This window comes from Oryzias melastigma, unplaced genomic scaffold (assembly GCF_002922805.2).
Source record: "Oryzias melastigma strain HK-1 unplaced genomic scaffold, ASM292280v2 sc00288, whole genome shotgun sequence".
NCBI classification, from domain to species: domain Eukaryota; kingdom Metazoa; phylum Chordata; class Actinopteri; order Beloniformes; family Adrianichthyidae; genus Oryzias; species Oryzias melastigma.
The window spans coordinates 173,015-192,290 of NW_023416906.1; the positions used below are offsets into that span (position 1 = coordinate 173,015).

The window sequence follows — 19,276 nt, forward strand, 5'->3', positions numbered from 1 at the left end:
ACATGAATTATTAATATTTAAGAAACAGCCTTTGGTCATCAGTGAAAACATTCCACTCTTGATTAAATGTCACGTTTTACAACCCAAATAATCCTATTTACAGTCTGTTCAGTTTCATTTCAGGACTAAAGAGTCAGATTTACAAACATGGGAGCACAACCTATTTACAAACTACTTACTTACCGACTGTGTCTCATATCTCATAACAGCCTTTTTTTATAAATACAGCAGGTTTGCATTGGGCCAAAGAGGAATAAAACATGTGTAGCAGTACAGTTCAACTCCAAACAACACCAAGATGGATGCTAAAGATAGGCTACAACATAGACACAGCACAAAGGAGGGTGCACATTCACAGACACAAAATTTTAACTTTTATGTGTAAATGAAGTCCATGCACCCCTCCTTCTGGAAAAAATCTCCATAACTTTAGCATAAAAGTCCTCCTTATCTTTTTAAGTTTTAGAAGTCTCTTAGTCTCAACGTAGATGTGTTGGTTTGTCTTCAACCAATCATTATTTATTACTTAAAAGTCCAACTTTGAGACCTTTTTAATGAGATCGGTCAGAGAAAAACATTAAATAACGGACTCCTGTTTAACTTTATTACCAATGACTGATAAACATCAACTCATCAGATCCAAATAAGAAAACAGACAGGTGTGAAATGCATTACCTATTAAACGGAAAGTATGATTTAAAAAAAGGTCTGCCATGTAAATAGATTTTTAAATAAATGATATTATTAACATATCAAGTAAACTAAATGCATGCAATCAACCTAGAATTCATGGGAATCAGCCGTGACGCAGGACTTGGCACTATCACGATTTCGAAAATGATTAAAATAATACATATATAATCCATTTATAGCATAGATGTGCACTTATTTATTTTAGTGGTAGGATACATTTTATGATTGCAGGTGAGGCAGTGTTTCATCTGACTGTACGGTCAAAACCCAAGATTTAAGAAGCAGACAGACAGGAGTCAAAGTAAAAAACATAACTAAAGGAATAAAGTGCAGGTTTGGGCATTTTGATTTAAACATTGCTTGAGTTACAGTAAAGAGTCCTTTTTAAACAATAGTTTGTGGATTAGCATCTCCATTAGCCACAACACTTTTTGATCCCAAAGGAGCTTCAAAAAAAGGAAGAAGCCACGGCTTCAGTCATTTTTATTCAGCAGAATCAGTGTTTTATTAATGCATTCATGCTTATGCACACCGGCCGACTGACTGACACAAAGGAGCCGGTCTGAAGCAGACAAGATCTAAGCAGCTAAATGAATCTATAATGAGTGACAATGAAAGGACTGCTCACACATCCACACCCGCGTGCACGTCAGTCATTCAAAGAGATCTCCTCTAATGATGAATGCTCCCCCCGTCCCCACCGTCTACAGTCAGACTCGTCATTTTGTTCAAAGGACAAGAAAAGCCTCCGTGTACTCCTCCTGCAGTCCATCCAGACGTCTGAACACGGAGAAAACACTCAGGAGAGGAAAACATCTTCCCCCCTGAAAGGTTGCGCAACAATCAGACAAAAACCCCTAACAACTGAAGTTTTCAGGATTCATCCACCGAGACTCACTGCACCCCTGAAATGAATCTGTAACAATGAAACCCTCCAGGCAGAGCTGCATAAACTCTAAATGAACTAGATAGAACAAGACCAAAAAAAAGAACTAATCAGAAAATAAATGTACTTATACCCTGCTCTGTAGGCAGACGTACAAAAAGTAATTCCCAAAAATCTGCGCATCTTAACTTTTCAGTCACTATGTCTTATACCAAGTAAAAAAAAAAAAAATACTTATAGTTTGTAAGTTTTAGCTAGTGTGTTTTATATCTTAGGAGAGTCTCAACAGCTGCTCCTCTTCATGTGTCTGTTCTTTGAGAGGGTCACAAGAGTCGCTCCTCTTCATTTGTCTGTTTCTTAGGAGAGTCGCTTCTCTTCATGCGTCTGTTCCTGAAGAGGGTCACAAGAGTCACTCCTCTTCATGTCTGTTCCTGAAGAGGGTCACAAGAATCACTCCTCTTCATGTGTCTGTTCCTGAAGAGGGTCACATAAGAATCACTCCTCTTCATGTGTCTGTTCCTGAAGAGGGTCACATAAGAATCACTCCTCTTCATGTGTCTGTTCCTGAAGAGAGTCACAAGAGTCACTTCTCTTCATGTGTCTGTTCCTGAAGAGAGTCACAAGAGTCACTCCTCTTCATGTCTGTTCCTGAAGAGGGTCACACAAGAATCACTCCTCTTCACGTGTTTATTCCTGAAGAGGGTCGCTAGAGTGGCTCCTCTTCATTTGTCTGTTCCTTGGTAGAGTCACATGATTGCTCCTCTTCTTGTCTGTTGCTGAGTAACATTGCGGGGCTCGGTCCTCTTTATGTGTCTGTTCCTGAGGAAGGTCGCCTGGTTGCTCCTCTTCACTCCTTTGTACCTAAGAAGGGGTTTGCCATGTTGACTCCTCATCTCTACTTAGTTGGAACCTTTACTGTCTTCTGGTCTAGCTTTTGTTGTGTGTTCCTCCTCTGTGTATTTCTTTCTTTGGGCATCTGGAATATGCCCTTTTGGGGTGGGGCACTTTAACATTTAGTTTTGATCATGTTGTGTTTTCCTTGTCAATCTCACTAGGTTAAAGTTTTTATCTATAACTGTCTTCAGTTTAGCTAATAACCTTCAGTGTAAATGAGTGTCTGGTTTTAAATTCTTCATGGTCAGGTCATCTGCTTTACCCCTTTTGTTTTTCCATGGTTTTTTATCATGTCAAAGTTTATTTATCGTTTACGTTTCTGCCATCGAGTCTTGTCTCCTGCATGTTGGGTCCTAAACCACCAATTCCTGACATAAAAAAACTGTGAGTGACCTGGTGAGGCGATGGCCCAGCAAAGTAAAGGCAGCTGAAGCAGAACACGTGCACATGCTCAGGTGCAGACCTCTGCATCATTACCTCACATCACCCACAAATCTGTGAAGAAACTGGAGCAGAAGAGAGCCCAGCCGATGGTGCAGGGACAACCAGAGCGGCTGGGAACAAAGTTGGTGGTGTACACAAGGATGCACAGGGATGAAAAGAAACCACAGGCACACAAGATGAAAGAAAAGCACCTCTGGCTGACTGGGAGAGACTGCAGCACTCGAGGTCTTCTTGTTCTGATTTCAAAGTGGAACTGCCTCAGCAGGAGCTCTGGGGACTCTCAGGGGACGCTCAGGCTTTAATTAACAGAGATGGTGAAAAACCAAAACATGGTGAAGGTTTGTCTGTGAGGTTTTGACTGAAGTTAGAGGATTCTGCTTCCTCTACAGCTACTGGAACCACTTCTATTTAGAGTGAGATATGTCAGTCACTGGATTAACTAAGTAAGTCATGTCATGGTCGATTCTGATTGGCTGCAGGGTGTCCATTAAAAAGTAATAATGGGCACCAAAAAAAGAGATTTCTTCTAAATAACCTGAATGTTTTATATTATTGAGCTAGCCTAAATGCTAATTGGTAACAGCAGCTATAGAAACTTGGAGCATAGAGTTAACCTTGTGCTATCCTAGACACATACATTAACAGTGGGGTCACAAGACAGCACACTGAACATTTTTTTTTAAGGATTTTCTATCTTCACTGGTGTCCGTGGAAGACATAAAATCCTTTCCACCTTCATCCACATTTGTCATGGGAGGGATCACAAATCAGTGTAATGGTGGGGTCATCTGGACCCCATAAGAGAGCACAAGGGTTAAACAAGTTAATGCAGTTAATGGTGGAGATTCTTTGCAAAAAAACAAAACAGGAAACAACTTGTAGACTTTGTTTCTTTAAAACAAACTTTTGTTTCATTATCTGGACAAAAACAATTATTAAGAGATGAACTTTCCATCCAACCGGACGTTTCCTCCTGTGATGCAGAGCGAGGGTGGTGCAGGCTTGGTAGCTGTTACCATAACAATGAGAATCACTGCTTATCCAATGGTCTGTTTCTTGTAAAAACGATTGAGACAGAAAACAGAACAATCAAAGTACTAATGATTGATTTAATGTATTTATTTTGCAGGTGACTATGGTTTAGGCCAGGGGTGGGCAAACCTTTCCACTTGTGGCCCACAATGGCTTCTAAAATTTGGCAGAGGGGCCGGACCACACATAATCCTTTAATCAAATAAAAAACACTGTTTATGAAATGAAAAATAATAAAAAAAATAATCTCTCTTTGATCTTCATAGAAATTATTCCGGAAAAAAAAATAATACTAACAAATTTCAGAAATATAATCAACAGCCTGTCCTCTCCTGTCCATTGTTATGAGAATATACCTTTCTCTTTGTCTCGTTTCTCCTCTTCTTCTTTTTTAAATTTTCTAATTTTTTTCTAAATTGGGTACCAGAGTCTTTTGACCTTTTTTGTCAATCTTTCTGACGTTTTGGCAAACTTCGCTGCCAAAGGCGTCAATTAAACCAATTCTCATCTCAACAAGTTTTGTGTTCACCATCTTTATTTGGCCATTTCACACAAACATTAATAAAAAAAATATGAATTGTATATATCTGTGTTAAAATGTGTGAATGTGTGTTACATAATGTCAAAGTATGACTGACTTTTAAATTGATTTGTATAGTAGATTCCAGCATAATAGCTCTGAAAGAATCAGCGAGACGCGAAAGGTGAACTGAGATGTACAAAAAAAAAGCTAAATTCTGTTCTATTTAACAGAGACTTTGGGGATTCATAGGGAGAAGGGAGAATAAAAACACATTTTATGTGGGTTTTGATCTGTGAGGCCAGATGGAAAAAAATCATGCCTTTCTGATATGCTCAGCGGGCCGGACCAAACGTGGGGGCGGGCTGGAGTTTGCCCATGTCTGGTATAAGCAGAACAATGACCTTTGAAGTGTCCATTTTCTGATACTTAGTATTCCATTAAACCTTGTAAACTTAAATTAACCAAAACACAAAAAATGATCAATTTTAAGGTTAAATGGTGAGTTTTATACAACTTCTTCTTCTTGTCTGGTTTAATAGCGGATGGCACACAGCATTGAGGTGCATTACTGCCATCTACTGGGCAAACGTAAACCTCCAGTGTACAAAATAGGCCAATCAGAAGAGAGCCAACGCAGCTCCTCTGTCTCCGCCCCCATGTGTCAAAAGTCGTCTTTCACTTGCGCGTAGAAAGAGACTCCGCGAGCGCACAAACCAAAATGTTTCGCGCGCGCGGTCACTGAAGTTCTGCTGGCACGCGAGCATCATTGGGGCACGAGGGGGCGAGCTCACGAGCGCAGCGAGCACTTTTTATGCTCTCGCGAGGACTCCTGGTCGCGAGAAACACACACTGGCGAGCGCGCGTGGCCTTTTTCTCCTCGGGAGAGGGGCAGAAGCGCTCGCGAGGGTCTGCAATGTCCGCGAGGAATGTGTGATACGTTCGCGGAGATGTTTTATTTCTGTGTAGACTTTTGGAACAAAAATAATGCCATAGTGGGGGCTCTCGTGCACCCGTGTCTGTGTGTTTTGATTGTATGCATATTTTCATCTCTACAGTCTGTTTAGACACAAAAACATGATCACATTTGTCAATCGCGGCGTTTTATTGTGAAAAATTGGTTTTATTTTGAAAATAAACTGGATTTTCTCATGTATTTTGATGCAACTTCCTGCCAGTATTGGCACGGAGCGCTCGTGGCTCGTGCAAAAAATAGGCAAGACGCCGAAACGTTGCGCTGCACCGCACGGACCCTCCGCGCCGCACCTGGTGTGACCGACGCCATAGGTTAACATGGGCGCCGAACGGAAGCGCACTCTGTTCCGCGCCGCTTTGTGGCGCTTTCGCATCCGGTGTGACCCCGGCGTAATCCGGCTGCTGATGGGCGAAGGCGGGGTACACCCTCGACAGGTCGCCAGTGTGTCGCAGGGCATGATGGAGGACATGTATAAAATAATTTAAGGACTGAAACTGCATTTCTGAAAATGTCTCAATTCAAATCGTGTTGGCTCCAGTAGCCATTTGTGTTGCAATGTCAGCTTGGGAGCCGGCAAATAGAGCTCTAAACAACAAGGAGGAAAAGTGGGAGGGATTGCACACAGTCCCACCTACAACTAAATTTGAAAAAGAAATAAAAGGCACAAACTACAAGTATGGCTACCACTATGCCGAAAACAGAAAGAAAAGTTCAGTTAATTGTTGATGATCAGATGTTTTCTTAACTTTCCCTTTATTTTTTATTTTTATTATCCATTTATAGTGTATTTTTTATTATTATTTAATTTCTAGTTTACCATTTTTGCAGTGCATAAACTTTGTTTGTTTTTGTTTTTTTAATTGCTGTAAGTTAGTGGGAAACTGTTTTCGTTTTACCTGGAAAAAAAAAAAAAAGAGTTCTTTTGTTTAGGTTTTATTCAGTTTTACTGTGTAATTCTCCAGTGCAGTTGTTACCGTCATGGTAATTTTTTTCAATGTGTGTGTTTCAGCTAAAGTCTGTCTCCTCCATTTGGATACTTCACATTTCAGACAAAAATCAAGACAAATTTATAATTTACCAAATACACTTATAGGGGCAGGATTAATGAAAATAGATGAACAGATTTGAAACTGACATATTTATTCATTATTTATTAATTTTATTATTTTTTGAGAGCAATTTAATTGTATTTTTCAAGAAAGAAATCTAATTTTCTGTTCATTTCTCATGTAAATTTTACATTTTCCACCCTAAAGCTCCATTTATATGAAGACTGTTTTCATAACCAACTAAATTAGGATTTGGAATTTAATTTTGAAGTATAATAAATGTCTCCAGATCCACATTCAACAGAAGTAAGAGTGACTACATCTAAGTCGAGCGGCTAGAAGACTTTTTCATGTTTGTTCACATTGACAAGCGTCCCTCTGAAGAGGTCGAGTTGTGAATTTTGGTCAGATTGAGGCAGATGAAGTCCTCCGCCTGTCCTCAGAATTGCAGCTTTAATCATTCAGCTGCAGGAGGAGCTGTGGCCTGCGCTGCAGAAAGGATGATTTCACGGAAACGAGGGCAAGATCGAACCAAAAGTGTGATCTGACTCCAAATGTGGACATAAAAATGGCCAGCAGTCTGAAGCAGCTCCTCGCTCTTTCCAGTCACGTTGCTTCAATAAAGAAGAGAGACATTATACAAAAACACAAGGAAGGACAGGACGGCGTCATTAATATTTGATGTAACTCATAGGTGCATGAGTGTGTGTTCCTCAGACAAAGCACTCAGGGAATATTTATGTGCGCTTGTCCCTCTGGCTATGAAGGATCTGGATGTGACATCACAGGCTGCTATCCATTTGAAACCATTTATCATTATAATTTAACTCCTCATAATCTTGTTCATCTCACAGAACAATCCCTTCATTTAGGCTGTATAAGCACAAAGATGAATAATTCATAGAAAATGTCACAGAAATATTTTGGCAAACGTATACAAGAACAGAAACTCCTTCGTTTAAAGTTTTAGTGGGAGTAGAAAGATTATTTGCTTTTGGGATTTTTCTTTTTTTTGCTTGCTGGAGCTTCCACAGATATCAGACCTCAAAACTCACAGTGAGCAGATGGGGCCCTCAGGGATGTCTTACAGGCAGAAGCACAGAGTGGAAAAGCAGGACTTTTTATGCAGCAAAAATAAACAAAGACACTTTCTTGTTTATGCCAAAAACATTTGTCAAAGACTATGGAAAGCTCTTTTTAGAGTTAATGCTAAAGTGTTGGTGAGAATACAATCAAACCAGCTCTGGTCCAGATCCAAAGTGATGGTCGGACTTTGGTGCTGTAGACTGACCACGATCCAGCCCTTCTAAGATTTATGGCACCAGTGGGGAAAAAGTTACTACAAATTTAGGAAAAATGATCCCAATTTAATACAATTTAACTGAAACCTTTACTTGAGGGTTCTCAAACTCAATTTACCTTGTAGCCACTGAAGGCAGAGTCTGGCTGAGGGTGGGCTATATGGAGTCCTGTTTGTGCCAAAAATCTGTTTTTGTGTCCACTTTCCATATCTTTATCTGTCTTTGGTCTAATGTCTATGTCTTTGGTCCATTATCCATGTCTTTGGTCCATTGTCCATGTCTTTGGTCCATTGTCCATGTCTTTGGTCCATTATCCATGTCTTTGGTCCATTGTCTATGTCTTTGGCCCATTGTCTTTGTCTTTGGCCCATTGTCTATGTCTTTGGCCCATTGTCTATGTCTTTGGCCCATTGTCTATGTCTTTGGCCCATTGTCTATGTCTTTGGTCTATTGTCAATGTCTTCGGTCCATTGTCAGTGTCATTTGGGCTAAAAGCTTATTGATCTGGTAAAAATTAATGATGGTTTTGAGACAGCATCCTTTCATTTCACTATCATGCTCATGTGCAGCGCCCCCTGGTGGACTTCTTTGGTATTATTTTAAGGAACGGATACAGGGAAAGAGAGGACCGGTAATCGTTTGTGAGTTGAAATATTGCGATAGTTCACCATACCAATATTTTATATTTGGTAGTCACATAAAGGTGGTGTCCCTTTTCATGGAAGCTCCAGCCGTTTGAAAACTAATCACACAGGAGAGGAGAAATTAATATTTGCGGTTTGTGCCAAGCCTAAATCTTACGACACCAAGTCTTTCATGTATCGGAATCGGAGTCACGAGCAGCAGACATGCGTCTCCAACTCTCCTCAACTCTTCGGCTTTCAAAGTCTTTAAAGTTGCGCACAAGTGACTTTATTCATCGAGCTGCTGCAACACAGCTACTGCAACGGACGCGGCACCGAAGAAAAATCTTGAAGCTGATTTGACAGAGCTCAAAATCAAGCTCGCTGATATCCAGGCAGAACTAACTCCGCTGATGCTAATGGATGCTAAAATAACAGCACTGATGAAACTTGAGGCCTAGCCATCAGCGCTGCTACAACTTGTGGAAGATTTCCAACAAGAAAAGGCACGTAACGAACGAGATAATCGGCAAGATCTCCTGAAGAGAAGAATGCATGATCACAACCAACAGCTATGGATGAATATTGTGATTCTTATGTGACTTCAACTGCAACCCCGGGCACGGCCTGGTGCTACCAACGTTGGCATGGATGTTAAGGGAACTATGGTGGATGCTAACGCAGCCATGGAGAATCAAGTTGGAGTGTTTCTTGCGTCTAAAGGGATTTCCTTGGACCTAAATACTGTTGAGGTCTGTCATCCGCTTCCTCGGAGAAAGAATACAGATAAACCAGTGAACCTGATCCGGTTTGTGAATCGAAAGCAGAAGATAGCTCTGATGAAACAAAGCAAACACCTGAAGGGGACAGCTGTCTATCTTTATGATCATCTCTTGAAATATCATGTTGATCTGGCAAAGCATGCAAGACTGTTAGAAAAGAGAAAACAGATCCAAAGAAACCTTTGGTGCAGAACTCCAGAATTTTTGTCCAACCTCTCGGACCTGACTAAACCTCTGGAAATAAAATCTATGAACGACTTTGAAAACTGTGGAATGACGTATGTTTGAACCTTTAATTGAAGCAAAATGTGAACTCAACAAACCGCTGAAGGTGAACTTTGACCCGATTATCAGAGGGGCTGCAGAACTTGAGCGCAATTCCCTTAATATGATAACAACTTTATAGTCTCTCAGTCATAACAACGAAGAACGATTACGTGGCCTTAAACTTGTTCCTAAACTGTGATGTATCACCAATTCTTGATTTTTTTTTCTATTTATTATTACTTTTTTTATTATTATTTAATTCTTTAATGAATACAATCTGTACAAATTGTCTTATTTTTTGCATTGCCTAATGTAGATGATTTTTCTTCCTGATGATGATTATCATCTGGGAAAGTCGTTTGCATTGATCGGTGCCGGAGCTCTGGGGTATGCTCGGATCATCATCGGGAGGATCTTCTATATTGATCGATGGTGGGGGTCTGGAATATATTCAGATGATTATAGATAATCATCTGTTATGCTCTGCATTTCTGATGCTGGTTGGTACGGGGGATTTCTTCTGGTGATGATGGTCTGAATATGCTTGGGCTTCTGGTATTGATTGATGTGGATGATGTTTTCCTGATTATAATCATCTGAGTATATTCAGATTATTGTTACTGATTATTATAAATAATTTGTCTGTGGATGTTTGAAATCTAATTATATCGCTGATATTAATGATCTTTAATAACCTGAATCTACAGTATTATTGTAGAGTATAAATATTTTATATTTTTCCCTCAACTGGATATTGATAATTCATGTAAAGAAAATGGTATGGTCAAGCCGGGGTGGGATTATAAAAATTCTCTTCCTTCCATTCCCTTTCAAGCGATCAACTCGTGATTTATTATGCGATATGTTATTTCATGTATTATTACATGATTGCTTGATATAAACCATTGTATTAATTCATTCATTCAAGCTGTGAAAGAAAAAGCCTGGAGCAAAATTCCCCAAATTTGGACCACTTTGACATTTCCCACCAAGACTCTTTCTACGTATTCTTCAACTTGCATCACATGCCCAGTTCTACAATAAACATTACAAACCAAACTTTTTTTTAAGTTGAACAACTTGCAGAATCTGACAGATATACAAATACTTTTCTGTCCCACTGTTCATATGTGTTTATTTCAGATTTTAAACTTGTGGAAACTAAGCAAACAATCACGCTCTATCCGAAGGGAGTGATCTGAAAAGAGCTATTGTGATTTTGATTTAACCTCATTTGAAAGTTTCTCCAAGTTTCCGTCTCTCCGTCTGAAGCCCGTCTCTCATTATTCCTCTGCCCCCCCCCACTTCTGACCCAACTGCAGCGCTGTGCGCGACGCCTCACAATGAAGTGCATTTCTTTCACATGATAATGCTTTTACTCACGGCTCAGAGCGCAGGACAAGGCAAGGAACGGGGCGGCGGACAAAAACAAGACTGTGTTGAAGCGCACATGGTGACTACACTTACGCTGAATGTTAAGGAGCGGTCAGCCTCAGCTGTGATCATGAACTTCTAAACCTAGAAGGAGGGAAAGAGGTTTCCATCTACAGCAGGAAGGCTGCTCTCATTTTCTGATTCCATCTTTTAATCCAACAAACAGAGTTTGACAGAAAAAAGGAGATTAATCTGACAGAAACAACTGCTTCTCTCATATTTAATTTCTTTTGACAAATACTGGCAAGTGTACTGACAGAAACAGTCAACTTTATGCTTATTATTGCTACAAATTAATCAAAACATTTGAATTTAATCACATATTTTGTCAGCTCTAAAAAGGATTTATTTTCTATATTTGTTAAATAGATTTCTTACATTTATCTGAACCACTTCTCTTTTAAATCCTTTCATTCGTTCAATGTGTTTTTCTTGCTGTGTACTCCAGTCTGTATCAATGATGTAAAATTGATCAGAAAAAGTTTTTTTTTTTTTTTTGGTCTTAAGCCTTAGTCAACAACACCCTTACGGGGGCAAGGCTGGGCAATAAAACGATAGATATCGAAATAGAACTTTTTCTAAATAGAGGAATGTGTCTATCACGATAGACTTTTATTTTGAAGATTCCAATATTTACTTACTTATGTTTATTAGTCTTATTTTGGTAATTCATATTTTTTATTTGTTTACCTTTGAGCTTACAGTTAGATGACAGCAGATACATGTTCATACAATTTATAAATTACTTGTATGTAATTTATTTTCTTAAAAAAAATTCAGAAAAAAGTCCAAAAAGTAAAATGCCAAAGATAATTTTGTCTGAAGTTCTATTATAAGTTTATGTTTGTATGTATGTATATTTTTTTTTAGCTATTTAAAAAAATAGTTGCATGATTTTCCTTGCATCTATTATGTTGAGAATATGATAGGAAACAAATATTTAAAGTAAAAATATAGCTATTTGGTTTATATCGGGGTATATATTGTTATTGCACAATATGGAAAAAACAATATTGTGATATAAAAAATATTTCTATTTTTAATTTGAATAAACCATTTTCTGCTTAATTAAAAATATTGTCCTAATTCTGTTTATATGTTTATTAAGTAAAACTTTTTTTTTTTTTTAAACATTCACAGTGGTTAAAAACAAATTAAGATTCTGAGTCTCAGGTCAGATTCAGCAAAAAATCTAAATATTAGTCATTTTAAAGAAAATTGGTATGGCCTTTGAGGGTTAATATTCAAAACAGGAAATTAGTCTTATTTAAATACATATACATTTGTATACAGCATTTCTTCCAGGGTTCCTACAAGTTTCTTCCAGTTAAGTTTTTAAGACCTTTTAAGGGCATCCCTGTCAAAAAATTAGGACCAATTTATCCTCCTATTTTCCATTTTATTAAATATTGCTTATTTTATTATCCATCCATCTTCTTCGACTTATCCGGACCGGGTCACGGGGGCAGCAGTCCAAGCAAAGATGCCCAGACTTCCCTCTCCCCGGCCACTTCCTCCAGCTCCTCTGGGGGGACCCCGAGGCGTTCCCAGACCAGCTGAGAGACGTAGTCTCTCCAGCGTGTCCTGGGTCTTCCGCGGGGCCTCCGCCCAGTGGGACATGCCCGGAACACCACTCTAGGGAGGCGTCCAGGAGGCCTCTGGATTTTATTATTTATTCTTATTTTATGATCAAAGCTGCATTTTTTAAAATCTTGTTTGAGGTCTGTGCATGGTGCTTTAGGGCGCTTCTTTGCAAGTTGAATACGGTTGGCATTCAGCGTTTTGGTGCATAATGTTTAGTTATGCTGCTGTTATTTTTGCTGTTAAAATCCTACATTCAATGCTTTTAAGACTTTTTAAGACCTCGCAGGAACCCTGTCCTTCGGTACACTGCAGTTCACCTGTTGCAGTCTCTATGCTTTGTGGATTTTTCAATGCTATCCTTTTGACAGCGTATCATTCTGCGTCCTAATTGGCTGTTGACCTTGTCAAACAATTTCCTCCATGCTAGAGTACATTCACTTTGACAAATATTAGATTGCAATCTTTGTTTTCATTCTATAATGCTGAACTTATTTTTCTACAAAGGTTTGAACCTTTAGAGTCGGGTTTTAAAACATCTGTAAATATATTTTGCCGACTTCATCAATAACGGATTCTTTTTAGAACCAAACTCCTGCGATAAACGAGGGAACACTGAACATATTTATCACATTTATGACACATTTCAGACCAAATCTTTTGTTTACAATTGAATGGTATTAAAAAAGGGTGGTGGTGGGGTATTACTGACGACCCCTACTGATAAGTCTAATAGCTTTCCTCCTGATACCCCTGACCATTATAACTCTAATCTCCTGCTCTGGGACCCACGGCTGTCCGTCTGCGTCCACTCTTTGTTTCTGTCTGATCTTAGCTTAACTCTGCAGGAGCTCCTTGCTGAGTTTGCTATAAGACAAAATGCCATATGGCCAAAGATAGATCAGGCTTCTCCTGCAGGAAGTGCACTTGAAATTCGTGTGATCTCCAGCCTGACCTTTACCAGGCTGTGTGGCAAACTGTGTGACTCCCAGGAAAACCCTTCAGGAGGCTGCGGCGTTCTGGTTTCAGAGACGAGGAACGCCATTTTTTGCCTGTTATATTCAGGCGTAACTGCTTTAACCTGCGTTTCATGTATTAGTACTATAAACTTGTATGCTTACAAACTGTAACTTGGTTATGATTTCTGTCAACATTCAAGAAAGTACCAGCAAAAGGTTTCAAAGAAAGGTTGTTTCTAGCTACATTCACATGGCCTCAGAAACACGCGTCCAAGCGACCACTTTCAATAGAAAGTCCATGTAGGCACACATAAATGCATGTTATCGCATTCAAAACGATTGAGTTTCTACTTCACTAAGCACATTTTTAAGAACATTTTTGAGTTCCTCACAGACATTCAACACAGCCATTACACGTGCATCAAAAGTTACACCTGGTTAAACTTTGACCAGAGACTGGTCCCCCCCCACTCACTATATAGTGCGTTCGCCATTTTCTAGTGCTGTCTGAATCAACTAATTCCTAAACTGAGTTTACTAGAAAGTTCCCAGAAGTCTTTGCGAAAAACTAGGGTTCATCGATGACCAGATATTAGCAAATGTAGACCACAATGCATTGCGGTTTAACAATTTTTGTGAAAAAGCGTGTTTTAAGTGTAATTTCTTAACAAACCATCCACTTTGTCATCATCAGAACACAGTGGAGTCACAAAGAGACGTCGTTAAATGTTTGGATTGATTTGATTTTCTCTTCGTGAATTCTGTGACATCATATCCGTTGTTTCGAAAAACGAAACAAAAGTGGTGTCCGGATAGCTTTTCAAATCCAGGCCACCAGATCAGACCAGACTAGACAAGACAGACAGACAAATTTCATCTCAAAACTCTGATGTACACTTTCTAATTCAATTTTCTTTGACACACAAGCGCAGTAGTGCTAATCCGGATCAGTAGAGATGTCACAGACAGTTATAGGAAGACTCAGGGACCATAACAACACGCCAACGGAGCTGGAAATTGTGGAAAATGTAAAAAAAATGAAAGAAAAAGTGTTGAGTATAATATCTACATGGCAACACTACAGCGATGCATGAACACCTGAAGAGGAAGTATGTTGTGACTGAGTATGATAAAGGGGGATTGTCGTCTAGTAAGCTAAGCTAACTTTAGCACAACAGAGAGCAAACTAAGCTAAAAAAGATGATCGTCTATAATGGTGGAGTAAAAATGAGGGGTGTTTCCCCACACTTTCATGGCTCGCTAAATGTTTCCAGTTCCTCCCTGCAATGGGGTAGACATTGCAGGGAAACTTTTGCTGAAAGGAAAACATCTGGTCTCAAAAGAGATCAAGACATGCAGAAATGCTAACTTTCCTGCTACAAGCAAGAACATGGTTCAGTATGGAGATTCTAAAGAGTCAGAGTGTAGTGAAGATTAATACAGTTGTGATTGTTCAGCACCAAAAAAAAAAAAAAGCACTTCAGTTATATTTGAGTCAGTAAGACCAAAACTTTATCTTTAGTGAAAAACCGTTTCTTTATTTCAGATGCCAACCTCATTTGATTTAATCTTGTTTTATCTGTTACAATCAAACAATCTGCTATCCCTCTGGGATATGAATAAAGTTCAATTCAATTCAAATTTTAATACCAGGACCGAAGCTGCATGATTCATTAAAAGTTGAATAAACTATCATCTTAATTGTCTTTATTTTAGTTATTTTAAAGCTAACGATGATTAAAGATGTGTGCTTTATATCCAGTTTTAGCATGAACCGATTAGTCGACTAACCTGAAAGAATAATCAGTAGTTAGTCAACGATTAAAATAATCGTTTGTGGCAGCACTATGCACTATGTAGATAATGAGTAGTTAGGGATTAGTTAGGGTGTGTTTTGTGTGATTGACACCCCTGTTTTAAACATAACCTACAGCAAAGGATTTCATGGGAACAAGTGTCTCTTTAAAACTGAAAATAGATCTGAAAATATTCAGACCACTTACTGACTAAACAGTACCAGAGATGTCTTAGTAACAACATGTATTCTATCAAAAATAAAATAAAACTCAAAATACAATAATTACTGACTTTGACTGTAAACATAAGCTTCTCAGTGCCAGAGTCTAGGAACAAGTATACATGTCAAAATAGGAACAATATCTGTAGATTTTATTTTTTGGCCGATTCCGATTATTCAAATTTTGGTCAATATCAATACTGGTACTGATTGATCGCCCATCTCTAGAGCAAACATTTTAAAAATGGATTATAAAGGAGGAATGCATGATTGTGGTTTGACTCGAGCAGGAATTCTACGACCTTAAGTTTTCATATATCAGAATAGAGCTGGGAAAAAAAGCATTTGGAACTTTTTGCACCAAACCTTACGTGACACGGGTTCAAGAATGCGCTAATTGTGGGTTCTTGAACGCCTGTCACATGCAGGTTGTGTCCGTGGCTTCACAGTCCGTCTTACATTCATGTGTGTGCGGCCATGACAGTCACATTTACTGTCTTTAAACCAGACGACCCTCGACCATCTTTGTAGTCATTCAAGTGAAAAGTACAAATGTTCATTCTTCAAGTGATTATTGTTTAAATCAGTTTTATTCATAACTACACTCTAAATGTGTGAGCAGTCAGCCAAAGCCGTCAACAGTCAACATGAGCAGAATTGCACTTGGGGGATGAGTCTGACGTGAGGTGCTAAAGCTCCATATTTGGTGCTGAGAGGGAAAAAAAGGGCATCAGTGGTTGTCTCTGCAATGAGACGTGAAGATCATCCTTTGCTCACGGCCGTATCTGGCTGACTGTCAGGGAGGATTCGTGAATGAGATTTGTGAGGAGGTCGTGATGGCATACGGTCGCCCCGGAGTGAATATCACATCAACACAAAACATATTAAAGATCACAACGACAATAAAAAAGCAACATATATATTTATATATAGACTGAGATGTAATTCTTAACACAAGCACAATTTCATTAAAAAAAGAAACAAAATGAAAAGGAAATGTGGAAATGAGAAACCAAATGAGGTCGGTATTATGGGATATCACTTGTTAGATGATGATGTTTGAGTTTCAAAGAAGAGCGAAAGCAGAACGTTGTTTTGCTCCAACTTTGGTAGGAATGCAACGATGTAACCCCCCCAGTCGCTGCACTCAGCGCAAATGACCGTTCACATGCAGCTTGCTGAGAAAAAAAGACACAGCTAAAGAAATTCAATAAAAAAGAGCACGGCTCCCGGTAAGGAGTCAGAAGAGAAACAGTTGTGAAGCTGCGTCCTCATCCATAACTGTTGTCACTGTAGATTGGTCAAAGTTGCTATAAAGTTGCAGGCTGAAGAACAAATCTCTGGTTTATGGGGTTCCATTTGTGCCAAAAATATGTTTTTGCGTTTTTGCGTCCACTGCTTTGTCGTTGGTCCTTTGTCTATGTCTTTTAAACACGTTTATTGATTATTTGTTCATGTATGTGTTCTACTAAGCAACATTTTCAGTGTGTTTGTGCTTTTTTGATGATAACTTTGCATCTGTTTTGTGACGTTAGGAGCTTGCTTTAGTTTGAAAACTCTACATTGTCTTTGCTTTTGTCGTCACCTCCTGTCGTCAGATAAGTCCTTAGCAACAGTTGCTAACGTCGTTTGCTCCTGTCGTTACCCATATCGTTACCTCCTGTCGTCAGACAAGTCCTTGGCTAGTGTCGTTGGATCCTGTCGCCAGACTACTCCCTATACAGCCGCCAAATATTAAAAAAAAAAATCTTAGGGGTTTAATGTTGGGTTGCTAAAACTTGTATCCTTGTTTGCTCTCACACAACGAAGAAAATCTGTTTTTACTACAGCCGACACCAGCGTTGGCCATGAGGACCGCGGCTGATAGTGCTGCGCATGCGCACATCCAGAGACGGGGTGGAGGGGCAGGAGGGGGGGGCGGCGGTATTCGACGCACATGCGCAATGGCTTCACTTTAGCGAAGCTCTTGCCAATTATTTGAAGTTAGACTGTTGCTTCAAATAAATCTCCTAATATTATTTGTTTCTTAATGCATCAGTTGTAATTTATTCAAAATTTGTTGTGACAAATGACTTTGTTGACATCTAATGACTAAATTAAGAGCAAACGGGCCATAAAAAAGGATTGGTCCCGACAGCGCCATCTCATGGACAAATAAATACGTAGCAGGTAAATAAAATCCAGTCTAAAGCTTGGCCTGTTATTTTTATCAGTTAGTAACTCAAGCCAAAGAACTCTGAAAAGTTTTGTCTGAAATCATCCTTAAAGTTAATACTTTAAAATATATATGCTCAAATTAATACCTACATTTACTAACCACCTGAAACCACGTAAAACGGCAACCTTTTACAAATAACAACTTCACTCAATAATTTAACACTAAGATATTTGAAAACTCAAAAATTACAACTGATGCATTAAGAAACAAATAATATTACGAGATTTATTTGAAGCAACAGTCTAACTTCAAATAATTGGCAAGAGCTTTGCTAAAGGTGAAGCCATTGCGCATGTGCGGGGAATGCCGCCGTCCCCCCCCCGTCCTGCCCCTCCACCCCGTCTCTGGATGTGCGCATGCGCAGATATGTCAGCCGTGTTGCTCATGGCTAACGCTGGTGTCGGCTGTAGTAAAACAGATTTTCTTCGTTGTGTGAGAGCAAACAAGGATACAAGTTTTAGCAACCCAACATTAAACCCCTAAGATTTTTAAAAAAAAAATATTTGGCAGCTGTATAGGGAGTAGTCTGGCGACAGGATCCAACGACGCTAGCCAAGGACTTGTCTGACGACAGGAGGTAACGACATGGGTAACGACAGGCGCAAACGACGTTAGCAACTGTTGCTAAGGATTTGTCTGACGACAGGAGGTAACGACATGGGTAACGACAGTAGCAAACGACGTTAGCAACTGTTGCTAAGGACTTATCTGACGACAGGAGGTAACGACAGAAGCAAACGACAAAAGCAAAGACAATGTAGAGTTTTCAAACTAAAGCAAGCTCCAAACGTCACAAAACAGATGCAAAGTTATCATCAAAAAAGCACAAACACACTGAAAATGTTGCTTAGTAGAACACATACATGAACAAATAATCAATAAACGTGTTTAAAAGACATAGACAAAGGACCAACGACAAAGCAGTGGACGCAAAAACGCAAAAACATATTTTTGGCACAAATGGAACCCCATACTGGTTTGCTTGAATTTGTGTTAACAGTAGCAACCACATCATCGCAAAATCCTGAAGGGACTGACTTATGAGAAACTTTTAAATCTGAAAGACCATTTCACTGGAGGGAAGTCCACTTGAACAGCATGCACACAGTCTGCCATGTGCAAACTCACAGGTGTGTGCACATACAGACAGGTGTGTGCACACTCACAGTCACACAAGCATACAGGCGCGCACGCACAATCACAGGCACGTGCACACACTCACAGTTGCGCACACATTCACAGGCATGTGAACACTCACAGCCAGCCTGCATAGAGAAATGTCATCATCTCTGCATTTCTAAATAGGAACAGGCCTAGGCAAACCAATTTTTAAATTTTCTGCAACAGTGAACTTGTTGATGAGTTTGTATCAGTTTTTTTTTTTACCCATTTACAAAGAATCATTACATCCTTAAACTTTGGTAAAGACTTTGTTGAACAATCCCCGAACGTTTGCTGTGGGCGGGGCCAGAACTTTACTTCCACTGTTGGAAGATATTAGCATGCCAAATAACTTCTAAGTAAAACATCATAATCCAAGCCCTGATGTCCCAAAATACCTACCTTTTTCTGTTATTTATTTTGTTTTCATCTTTTTACA

The 19,276-nt window shown here is 39.3% G+C and overlaps 1 protein-coding gene across 5 annotated transcripts in view; it reads right to left on the bottom strand.

Annotated features, from left to right (window-relative positions):
- ptprz1b (protein tyrosine phosphatase receptor type Z1b) overlaps positions 1-19,276 on the bottom strand; it is a 115,253-nt gene that overhangs the window by 72,007 nt on the left and 23,970 nt on the right. The gene's annotated exons all lie outside the window — the stretch shown is intronic.